Below are 13,602 nucleotides of genomic sequence, written 5' to 3' on the forward strand. Positions count from 1 at the left end.
TCTACCAAGACCCGAATGTTTTGTTATGATAATGTAGTCTTTTACCAAGACCCGAATGTTTTGTTAGTAAAATGATAGTTTTTCCTTCAATTGTTTAGTACTAAAATGCTTAGCCTAACTCATCATTTATGTGAAAGTATCACAAAATAAAGTAAATAGGAAAATGTACTACCGTAAGTGTTGTCACTGGGTACTAGGACTAAGACAACATCGCGTTAAGCGAACTATGTAACCTAATGAACATCCGAAGATTGTCCAAAACAAGTATTAATGTAAGTGTCATCGCTGGGTACTAGGAGTAACACAACATCGCAATAAGCGAAAAGTATAACCTAATGAACATCTGAAGATTGTGCAATTGTCCTCTATAGCAGCAGCAGGTGGGTGGAAGGGTTAGTCCCCATCGATCTTCCTAATATAAGTAGTAACCTTAGACCTCCGTAGATGGTCATCGACCACTGGTGCTAATCAGTGGGGTTCGGAATGGTAAGTCCCACCGAGCTATCCCATTGAACCGAGATAGGAAAGATAATTTACACAGTAAGTACTAATAAATCATCCTCGTAGTCCTAAGTACAAGTATCCAGGTAAGTGAATACAGGATAATGCACCTATGTAACAGTGTTCCTGTATAATATTCATGTAAGTGTGTTCCTGTAACAGGTAAGTATTGTTGGGTTTTGAGCATTCTAACACTCCTAAGTGTACATGCAACCCTAAATACCTTGGATCTATGTTTTCTCTATTATACATGCAAATAAGAATATCCAAGGTAGTATCCTAATCTAGCATACAAAACAATGAGTGTAACAAGATAGAATACATACCTCTTGATGTAGAAAGTCTTCATGAAGCTTGAGTGCCTAGCCCCAATAGTGTGGAAGCCTCAAATGGAATCACAGTTATCAAAACACTTAGAATAACTTGAGAGGGTTCTACACTTCATCAAATCGGCTAGCCCTCTCTAGAATAATACTAGTGGCCGATTTTTGTCAAGAATAAGATCTTTATATAGTGTTACAATTAGGGTAAATCCTTAATTGTCATGGCTTTCCATTTCCTTGGATCCATGGGTTCAAATACACCATGGAGCATCCATGGACCATCCTATGGGTTTTAGCCCAACTTGATTATCCATGGAGCATTAGCTCACTATATAAGTATGGATGATTTACACAATCAACCCATATATTTAATTAGTCTTCTTTTGATCACTTAATTAATCCTAGATTAATTCTTGATCAATACTAATTAAATAATCTTATTATTCTTATTATTAATATACTAGAACTTATAATATATTAATAACCATAAGTTTCTTATTTCTCTCATTATAGTCTATCCAAGTGCATGAAGGTTTGCAACCCAAATGGACCATGCCGGGTCGGGTCAAGTCTTACCAATTATAGTTATGGACTTAGACATTAATCCAACAGTCTCCCACTTGGATAAGTCTAAAGCTAGTATTGCGTATGACTTCAGGAACCAACTGGCAATCGTAGCTCTCAAAAGCTTCTGTCGAACTCTGACCTTGTAGATGAACTCTGATCTTGTCAATTACTTGTCCATTAGATAAGGGATCATATAATCCTCTGTTCTCATGATATCAACCGGACAAATACATGGAACAACGTCGTACTTATTGTCCAGCAGTTTGTTTCCCGATTTTCGATTTGTTTGAAAAAGAACTTAATCGAACACATCAATTCAGTTCTGACCGGCCGGTACATATGTCACAAAAAAATCATCGAGGGGCCCAGATATCGCTTCTATTTCTAGAAGGAACAGATAAACTTCGACTCATATGCTTGTTCTACTACTTGTTGAATTGTACACAAAGGCACGTTTTATAACATCAAGTTACTGATGCGTTTACGTGCAATCAATGCACAACCAACTCATAGGTAACAACTCATATCTCTAGGTTTGAAGATTTATATGATATTACCGTCTCACGATCACTCGAGATAAATTCCATGAAGTGATACAAGTGAGCGTGGGTTTATTCCGATACTCATAACTTATGAGCACTCATGAATGTTGTAGCAATCATTTCCATGACTAAACCCATTTAGCCATCTACAAACCGGATTCATGACAGTGGAGTGTTTAAATAACTTAGTCATTCGAAAAGAATAACCTAGCTATTTTGGAAGTCAAAACATGTAAAGTGAAACATAATAATAATCGAATCTAATATGGTCTCAGAACCCTTTTGAATATAAATAAAACCACCTTTTATTTATCACCATATTGATTACACATTATTCAATGTTTCAAATAATCAACTTAAGACTTGAATAAAAATAACAGTCGTCCCATGCTCCTAGCATGTACACTTTGTTTTTCTAAACAATAGTTATGCCATACCCCAAGTATGCACACTATGTTTGTCTATGATCCTTACATTGTGATGTAGATCAATTGAACATGATTCCAATGCTACTCATTTCACAATCCCAAATCCTTATTGTAAATGTAAGAATTTCTAATTTCTACCATTTACCAAAAATCTATTAGACTTTAAACTTATATGCATTGTTCCTCTTGTAATGATTATTCACAAAGTCACCAAAACCTTGTCACTAGTCATTACAGAGTATTCCAAAGAAGGTCAACGTCTATGGAACGAAAGTCTCATATTCAAAGTACATTGCTTTGAACATCCTTCTTGCATTAAGGTTTTCTAATCTTACATAGATTGAATAACTTCCACCTATGGAGACATTTCCATAGTCCCATTTTGAATATCACTTCCGAACAAGAGTTACTTCTTTTCAGAAAATGTCAATATGGTCCTGCTAAAATTAACACTATACTTCCAATTGTCCTTGAGAAACCAATCTTTGGCAAACCTCAAATTGTCCTCGACAATTGCTTAATCACTTTTAGTCATATCCAGTTCTAGACTTTTCCCTTCTCAATGCCTTAATCATTTGGAAAATTTAGAAAAGATGAATATTATAGGACATGCAATCGATCCTATATTCGAAGCATATGGGACACGATTCATGATGTTTGACATAAAGACATGATACTAGACCAGTCTTTTGCTACAATATTTTTATTTGCCATGTTCTCAAAATTTAACTATGAAGAGGGATGTCGTAGTCATAATTGAATTTTGAGAACGCAATATATATAGAATTTCCTCAAGTTTGAACCATTCCAACATGAAATTCATATATATTATTGACTAAAAATGCTTAAAATCTCAATCTAAGCTTTAGAATTGAAATGAAGTATAATTTCCTCTCTCTTAATTATAGCAAAACAACTTTTCAACCCCTGCAACTTCACGAATTGAAGCTTTGTTTTCTATAATTAACATTGCTAGCTTGCAATACTAATCATAATAATAATCATGCTCCCACTAACATCATGATTATCAGCATAACACTTATGCTCCCACTAGCTCTGACATATTTTCAGAAATCTGCTGGACTTCTGAAATTTAGATTCATACATCCTTTCTTAGATAGCTCACATGTGTGTCTAAACAATTTTTTAGAACTATGAAAAGGGATGCCGTAATCATAGTCTCAATTTCTTAGGCATTTGCCATTTCTCACAAGTCCATGTTAGTGTGCCGGTTAACCACACGCGCTCCACTAATGACTTTTGATAATGCAAATAACACAATTGATATCTACGTAAAATCTACTTAGTGAAAGTGTTTCCTCACCATCATTTTCATGAATCGGAGAGAAACCTTATGACACTTAGATTTTAAAGTGTATGAGTTCCTATCCATGCGATTTTGTCAAAACCATAATCACAAGATAAGGTTAGTGAGAAATTCAGCCTTACATGGATTAACCTTGTTCAATCTTAGTTTCTTGTCACCTTGGTAGCACAAGGCCCACCAATGCTTCCAAGTTGAACTCTGATAACTCACATGCAAATTCAACTTATTTAAAGTAGGTATAGAAATAAGAATTATGTCAACACGATAGGTTTCAAACCTTAAGTCGTGTGCTAGTGATAAATTACAGGTTTTACTCTTGATTAAATCTTGAAACTCTTTCAGGATCTTTAAGGCTCCCACTGTCCCCTTGACATATAAGTTTTCCTAGTCAAGAACCATTCCTTGACAAAACAAATATTCAAGGGATAGTGCGGATTCTTATCAAGACTAACACTTCACACAGTCTTAGTTGGTCTTTGTCTCATCCAAGACATCACAACTTACCAATCTCAAATGTACAAGAGTAGAAACATTTCACACTACATTTGATAAGTTTTTTAAACCTTAATTTATGTCACTCAATGTTACAATCTTGGAGTAAGACTCTAAGAATTGTTTTGGAACGAAGTATGACTCATCTTCTTGATTTTAACCACTTCAACAATTCATAGCTCCTCTTCTTTGCTATCAGAATGCACTTAGAGGATGAGTTGTGGTTAGGTTTCTAAATCATTAAGATGATCATAAAAACTGATACTAAAGTACTCTCCCATCTTTTCAGATTTGAGAAACTTTTATCCTTCTGCCTAATTTGATTCTTCTTATTCGTTTTGTCATACATTGTATCCTTTCCAATGTTACAGAATTATACTTAACCTTATAAGTATAATCATATTTACTAATCTTTAGTAAATCGTGACAAATCAATCTTTGTGGTGGACCTTGACCAGCGCACATCCAGTGTACTTAATTCCTTAGTCCTTCAAATGACTCACATATACATGTGATCAAAGAATTAGTCTTAATTTTTCAAAGATGAAAATTCTCATTCATCATACAATACAACTTGTATGATTCCAAGTTTCTATCCAATTGAAACTTGGGTGATGAAAAACTTTCTTCATTTGGTAAATTCAGACACTACCACAAATGAAGGAATCAAATCCACTTCCAAATATTGCTATTACTGGAAACATATAAGCAACAATTTTCCACCGATGCCATTGTAAGGATATTTTTTAAAATAAATAAAATTAAAACCTTTTTTTTCTTTTTTTTAAAACTTTGCGGAAAAACTTATCCTTACAATCCACATGAAAACCTTGTTGTTATCTGTTCATAAGCAATATATTATAACTCTTAAGCAACAACTCAAAATTCTGATTACCGAACCATGCGATCGAAACCCATCTTCGCAATCAAAATCAGCATATACTTCTTTAAGCTTCCTATCTTTTCTTTGATTCTTAAAAGACATCAGCATGTGACCCATTCACATTATGTAATAAGAATCTCCAAATAAAACTTAGCAGAGTTAGATAGTGGACTTTACCTGAAGCAGAGTCAAACTTATCGACTTCAACATCCTTAGGTAAATTATGGCAGCTTTGCAACCAATGCCCCTTTCTTTGGAAATATAAACATATGGACCCTTTGATAATGGTACACGGGACTATCACAGACTTAGTTTTTCTCTTTACCATTTGGTCAACCGAGTTGACTATGGCCGGTCCCTTTCCATTGGGAAGAGAAATCTTTTTCTAGATATCCAATGCTACCATTGTCAATGTCCATTTAAGACTTGGGAAGTTGTTCTTTTAATCAAATTTGCTTTACCGGTGTTCCAAATCATTGCTGATTCCACAACACCAAGCAAATAGATAAGATCATTAAGGGTCATGTCATAGTCTGTCTCATAGTAGTCCCAAAGAGACTCACTATGTTACTAAGAAAGTGATTGAACATCCAACTTTCATAGGACTTTGATACCCAACTCTCCCGGCTTGTCAATATGTGACTTTATCTCCAAGATGTGAGCACACATAGACTATGCTTGCCAATAGGGATTGAGTGACTTTAAACTTTTCAAGAACTTGTGGGTGAGGGAGAATAATTGGAGGAGATAGAGGAAGTGAAGCATGATGTTGAGGAACATCATCTTCAAGAGATTTGGGAAGATCATAAATGTCTAAACCAGACATGTTTTGGGAGATATTCAAGATAGCTGATTTAAAGTCCTTAATATGACACCCAATATGAAATATTAAGGCTAGGACCCAACAAACTATTTTATAACTTAGAAGAGGGATGTTGTAATCCAAGCTATAAAATATTTGAAGGTAGGCGAATGACGATTCACCAATTTCCACCATGAAAAACGAAATAATTTATTAGGTTTTAATTGGATTTGAAATTCCTAGATCTTTTGAGATTCATTGAACTTTTCAATGGCATGTTTCAATCTCGAGTGTGCCCTCTCAAATTTTGTGACTGGGATGCCGAGGATCACAAAACAAGGTGTGAATAACCATACCAATTCACTTGGTACCCTTAATATTATCACCTAATCAATGTGCCGGTTAACCACACACGCTCCATTGATCTATGACAAACATTAAGTCACCCTTTGTGGTCCTTACTAGTCCAAGTTAGTGTGCCGGTTAACCACACACGCTCCACCAACGACTTGGTAAGGTACAAAGTGTGAATTCCATGGGCTAGCACCAAATTCACATTTTTCCTAAAGTAACTAAGATTGGGAATTATTAAGAGTTTAGTTACTTAGTATTTATCATTAATACTTTTAATGAAGGGAGAATTTAAAGTCATTGTCCTACCCGTTCAGCTAACGACCCTCCACCAGTCAAGCAAGCGGTGGGTGAGAGTGTACACCCATTAAGTCACCATTTTATAGGCAACAACCTTATACCCACCTTATAGACCGGTTTCGTGAATGAGGCCTACTAACGGTAAAACGACTTGTTCTTATACATATATATATATATATATATATATATATATATATATATATATATATAATTAATCATTAATGTTATAAATAGTATAAGTGTTGAATTTTAACTCTTTTAAAATTCTAAGGGCTAACTTGGAATTAAAGTATTCATAAGAGAAAACTTTTCAAATTCCAAAACTTGAGGGCAAGTTTTGAAACTATTCAAAACTAATTAATTCCATAACTTATGTGTTTAAAGTAGTTTTAATCCAAAAAACTCTTCAAGTTCCATAACTTATGGAAGACTTTAAACTAACAAAAGAATTAACTTTTCTTTATTTTTATAACTTATGGAATTAATTAAGGTTACACTTTTACTCTTTAATGAAGTGACTCTTGAACTTCCATAACTTGAGAACAAGTTATGGAGTCATAAAAAAAATTCAATGACACAAGACTCTTCATTTTGTAACCATTACCAACTTTTATGAGTTTTATGAGTCTTTAATGTGACTCTTCATGTAACTTGAGGAAAAGTTACACAAACACATTTTATACTCAACTCTTAGATTAAAATGGATTGAAAACAACTATTTCACTTAACTTTTCTATTAATCTAAGCAACTCATAAGAACAAGATAATTCATATCAAACTTCTTCATGTAATTAGTCTAAACCTTAAACTAATACAAAACATGAATCTATTGACAATTATCTTTGAAAATGGATTAGCATGAACATTACCACATTAAAAAAACAAGTTTATAAGTTCAAAAACAACTTAGGGTAATGTTCCTAGTCCATTTCCAGCCAAAAACCTCGAAAATAAGCTGTCTGGGGTCCAACTCGTCGAGTGCATGAACAAAACTCGGCGAGTTGGATGCATTTTGCCTTGGACTCGTCGAGTCCCTTCATGGACTCGGCGAGTCTGCTGGGCTGACAGCATCAAAACTCGATTTTTCAGCTCCATTTGCAAGTATAACAAGAAAACAAGCCTAGGCTCTGATACCACTGTTGGGTTTTGAGCATTCTAACACTCCTAAGTGTACATGCAACCCTAAATACCTTGGATCTATGTTTTCTCTATTATACATGCAAATAAGAATATCCAAGGTATTATCCTAATCTAGCATACAAAACAATGAGTGTAACAAGATAGAATACATACCTCTTGATGTAGAAAGTCTTCATGAAGCTTGAGTGCCTAGCCCCAATAGTGTGGAAGCCTCAAAAGGAATCACAGTTATCAAAACACTTAGAATAACTTGAGAGAGTTCTACACTTCATGAAATCGGCTAGCCCTCTCTAGAATAATACTAGTGGCCGAGTTTTGTCAAGAATAAGATCTTTATATAGTGTTACAATTAGGGTAAATCCTTAATTGTCATGGCTTTCCATTTCCTTGGATCCATGGGTTCAAATACACCATGGAGCATCCATGGAGCATCCTATGGGTTTTAGCCTAACTTGATTATCCATGGAGCATTAGCCCACTATATAAGTATGGATGATTTACACAATCAACCCATATATTTAATTAGTCTTCTTTTGATCACTTAATTAATCCTAGATTAATTCTTGATCAATACTAATTAAATAATCTTATTATTATTATTATTAATATACTAGAACTTATAATATATTAATAACCATAAGTGTCTTATTTCTCTCATTATAGTCTATCCAAGTGCATGAAGGTTTGCAACCCAAATGGACCATGTCGGGTCGGGTCAAGTTTTACCAGTTATAGTTATGGACTTAGACATTTATCCAACAAGTATATGTAAACATATTCATGTATCATGTAATCCTAAGTAAGTGTACTCATGTATCATGTAAGGTATTGGTATAGACTCATGAATAAACTGACTCTTGTGTGATTCCTTGTAGTAGTAATAATGTTTGATATCTTCTAACTATCCCTATGATATTAAACTGAAAGGTAATTGGTTGTTTACGTAGGTTTATGCACTCTTGCTACCCAAGAGTATTGGAAACTAAATGAAGGTTAAAAACTATAATCTCTAACATATATATGAACATATGTGTGACAACCCGAAATTTCCATTTGTACGAACATTAGCTATTCAATAGAAGCTAGTCCAGTTTCAGTAATTTTCAGACTTGTCCGAACAAGTTTGTGTACATTAGGGTTTACGTTTCTGGACATATCAGGAGAGTGGATGCTCCTGAAATTGTGAAACTTGAACATTGTAAGTTTCATAATGTTATAGTCCGACTTTCGGAATAAAAATATTTTCTGTCAAAATATTCCAGGACTATAAATAGATTTCTGAATTTAATTAATTCATTATTCACAATTCCAACTAGAGAAAAGCCAATTCTCTCTGATGGATCTTCGGGTTTTCATCCCAGATTGTGAGTCTACTTTCCTAAATGTGTTTCAATACTTGTTATATGATTTATAACATCAATTACATGTCTAAACTTCAAGATCCGAGAGTTTACCGCCCAAGAACGTTCTTGGGGAGTAAACTCCAAAACGAAGCCTAAAGGCTACCTAGTCCCATTTTCTTGTTAAGCAACTAGTTAAGGACTTAGTGTATGATCATTAGAGGCTAGAAATCATTCAAGAAACATAAGTGATAGGAGTTTACGGCCAAGGAACTTTCTTGGGCCGTAAACCCCTTTTTAAGTGTCATAAATGCCCCAAATCACCCCCTTAAGCCTAAGGACTTTACCCTCTAATACTTGTGCTTATTTTGGACACCAAAACACTTCAAAACCATAAGGTTTTCGGATTTTACGGCCAAGGAACTCTCTTGGGCCGTAAACCCCTTTTTCATGTGTTAAAGATGCCCTAAACACCCTAAAAGCTTTAAGACAATTACCCTTGAACACATGGGACTTGAATGGGGATCAAAAGACATCAAAATCACTCCTTAAAGGGAGTTTACGGCCAAGGAACATATCTTGGGCCGTAAACTCCAAGTGATGGCACAAATGTGTGCCTCTTGTCCTTTTTAGCCTTAGATAAAAGCATGGAAGCTATCCTACATATGCAAGGGCCTCAAAAGAATTAAAACCAACACCCCATAGGAGTTTACGGCCGTAAACTCTAGGGGATATGGTCCTTTGGCCGTAAACTCCCCAAAGGAGCATTCCAAGGCCTTAAACTACTTCAAAGATTATTTCAACAAGGCTAGGCTTATTCTAGGATCAAGATAACACCTCAAAACACCCAAAACCACCATGTGAGGAGTTCACGGCCGTAAACCCATGGGTTCATGGCCGTAAACTCCAAAGGGTGGGGTTTGTTGGGTGGTGAACTCATATACAAGGCCATTTGTGCTTTAAACCCCTTTTGCCTTGTCCCGTATCAACTTAGATGAAACCATTAGGACCTATAACATTGATATAAAGTGTATACATGTTCCTAAGTGTCTTAACTTACTTTGTTAAGTTATTATTTGGCTAATTAGTTATATATATGCTCATTATATGATAACTAGGCTCGAACGTGTGAACAAGTCTCCGTTTGCCACCTAGCACGGTACCCGATACATCAATTCAATCTACTCACCACAAGTGAGTTCATACCCCTTTAATCAACCTTTGAAATACTTTTAAATGTTTTAAATACTTTATGGGGGGGGGGGGGGAATACAAGTCAAATACTTATAGTTATTACATCAATCACATGTGATTGCATTAATCACATGTGATTAATAACTAGAAAACTAATGATTTTATCACTGTTCAACTGTTTATCAAACTATTTCACTTCAAATGTTTTACAAACTCTTTTTACTTATCAAATACTTTTATTAAACTTTGTTTTACTTCTTATAAATTGCATGCCCATATATGTATATATATATATATATATATATATATATATATATATATATATATATATATATAAAAGTAATGTTTAAAGGGCTTAGGAAGGCCATCCGTCCTATTTCCTTTTCGCGCACTGAGACACTACAAGAAAAATAGCCTTTTACGACGCGCAAACCACGACACTCATTGATTTATGTTACGCAATGGAGAGTGACGTTAAAAAAGCGTCATCTCTTCAAAAAATTTAAGGATTTAGGTCACGCATTATTGCGTGACCTTAAATTAGCGTCATACGAGAAAAAATTAAAAACACGGAGGGCACTGTATCTTAAATGAGCGTCCTCTATGAGTGTCACTTTATAATTTTAATGAAAAGCGCGTTTAGTAGATAGGGGGGAAAATGAAATCCCTAAAATTTTGAACACCCGCCTTCTTTTTTATCCTCCACTTTTGTTTCCTTCTTGCCCTAATTACGATCCTTTCTTCCCCCTCCATAGATTCGACTGCTGCCTTGCCTAGTTATCGACACTCCTTCCTTCGTTCGTCACTTGCCTTCTTCGCCTGACAATATCTCAAGAAGTACAACTCCGAAAGCGTACAAGCTGCTATCGGTTTCGCCATAGAGTTCTGTCGTTCCAAAATCGCATATTTTCGCGTTGAGTGACTATGATTGGGTTACAATTATGCTTGAGCCGACGATTAGGTTACAATTATGCTTGAAAGTGTGAAGAACTTACATGCTCCATCTACTTATATCCTAGAGCCGACGATTTAGAACCTTACCGCTTCTCATCCCACACAGCGCCGGCGATTTAGGGCCTTACAAGCCCTAGCTCGGATTGAACTAAGAATTTAGCGAGAGAAATCAAGATTTTTGGTCATCATCATCACGTTTGCATTAGCATCCATAGGCTACAGATCTCAAATTCCTCTTCGGATCCTCGTAATTAACCTTTCCCAAGATCTCGATTTGATCAAACATACATATAATTGCAGTCACCGATCTACAACCTGGTTATATAGTTCATTTTTGCACTAAACATCTCAGGATCTGATCGAGCTCTCTCGCGGTTTCGTTCCCCTTCAAGAAATCTCTTCCCTCTCCCTCTCTCGTAAACCCACCAATTTCTAGCTGAAAGCGCGCGGCCTTTGAATCAGGCATCTATTTTGAAATTTTTGTTCGAGGAAGAAAGGGCTCGCCTTCTTACCCAGGTCTATTTTCCTTCATCTTTTATTTCAACGATTGCTCTGTTTCATCTTTCTTGGTTAGATCATGTCGATTATGCATATGGGTGGGTTATTACACTTTAACGCTCCTTTGAAATCAGTTAGGGTTACATACGAAAAGAAAGAAAACCCTAATCTGAAAGAGCTTTTAGGGTTCTTACAGACCTTCTTCAAGTACCTTCAACATGGTTACGTAGCTGTAGATTACTCACTTTTTTCTTCTCTTATCTTTCCTCTTTGCTTTTACAGGTAATACGACATGATAGTCTGGTACAACTCTTGCTTCTTGGCAGGATGTTACAGGGGACCACAAAAATTCCATGGAAATTTTCACACCATCCAGCTGCTGCTGGTACGTTTTTCACAGTCATGCTACTTGGACTTAAATTCTGCACATGCCAGTATGAAGGGAGCCTACAAAATGTTAGATTGGGAATTCAGCTGCTGGAAGATGGGATTTATCGGTATTACATTCAACTCGTCTTTCTTCATAATATAACATTTTTTATTTTAATTTAAATTCTGAAGTGGAAAACTGAAACCAACTGCAGGGCTGCATTAGGCTGGTTTGCTTACGAACCTGAATGGTTTGAACATGATCATGGAAATTTTGCACGCATCGAGGCTCAATCTGTTAATTCATTTGTTCACTATCTCCAAAACGATCCAAAAGCACTGGGTGGGGAATATGGGGGATCTTTTCTTGACATGGTAAGACACCGATATTGCTATTTATCATGTTGTGTTTTGTGATTTTTTATTAACAATGAACAATCTCAGAAGGATCACTGTCACCCTGTTTGGGGACCAATGGAGAACTATGCAGCTTGTAGAGATAAGAGGAAGCAGTTACTTTTAATGTTATGCCAGCATGAAGCTGACAGGCTTGAAGTTTGGGCGCAACCTGTTAACTACAAGTAATTTCATCAACTGCAATTTTGCAACATGTGATCTCTTTCATCTTTTATTAGTTATCAAGTCTATTACATGTTCATAATAAAATACTATATTCTCATGATTTGTATTTCAGGGCCCAAAAGGTGTGTGTCTGTTTTCAAAAGGGCCCACATATTGTTTTACATTTATATTTACTATTTTATCCTCTTCTTTTGGCAGACCTCATGACCGAGTCCCTTTGAAAGACATGAAAGCAGATTGGAAAACCATGACATATCAAGAACTACCATTAGCCAAGGCTCGTCTACATGAGCTAGAATGAGTAGCATCAAGTCGACAAAAAGAGGTTATCATTACATAATAATTCATATAGATCCTTTCTCATCTATTTTTTGGTGAATAATGGGATTCTAAGTTAGTTGTGTGTGTGATGTGGATGATGCAGAATTTGATAATGCAGCATGTAGAGCATTTAGCAGGGGATTTGATTCATCTGTTTCAAGGGATATTAAGATATGCTCCATTAGAGAGGGTAACAACACGTGTAGCATTAACACATCCTTTCTACTCCAGGGACAATCTGAGTAGATGATACTAGCTACTGCTAACAATATCAAAACAAAGTATGTGGCGGTCAATCTAAATCTGCACACAGAAGGAAGGGAGGATGTTTTTGCTGTAGATGTTTTTATTTCCCGAGGGTATGTTTTGAGTTCCTACTGCACTGCTGTGTGGAAACCCCACCCACACATCTTATTGACCACCTTGAAGTCAAATTTATGTACAAAGTACAAACAAACAAACAAATGTAGAAAAAGAAAAGAGAGATGATTACAAGGTATGTGAAAGAGGAATGGGCATGGTTATGTTCTTTATCCAAGGTATTTTGGTCTTCTCTTTCTCTTTATCTCTCTCTCTCTCTCTCACACACACACACACAAACACATGCATACACAGCATGAAGGATCTTTAAGTTTTTAAACATTGAGAATAAAGTGTTCATTGTATTTCAGTTTATGGAGAGACAACT

The sequence above is a fragment of the Lactuca saligna genome, chromosome 3 (assembly GCF_052625555.1).
Source record: "Lactuca saligna cultivar CGN05327 chromosome 3, ASM5262555v1, whole genome shotgun sequence".
NCBI classification, from domain to species: Eukaryota; Viridiplantae; Streptophyta; class Magnoliopsida; order Asterales; family Asteraceae; genus Lactuca; species Lactuca saligna.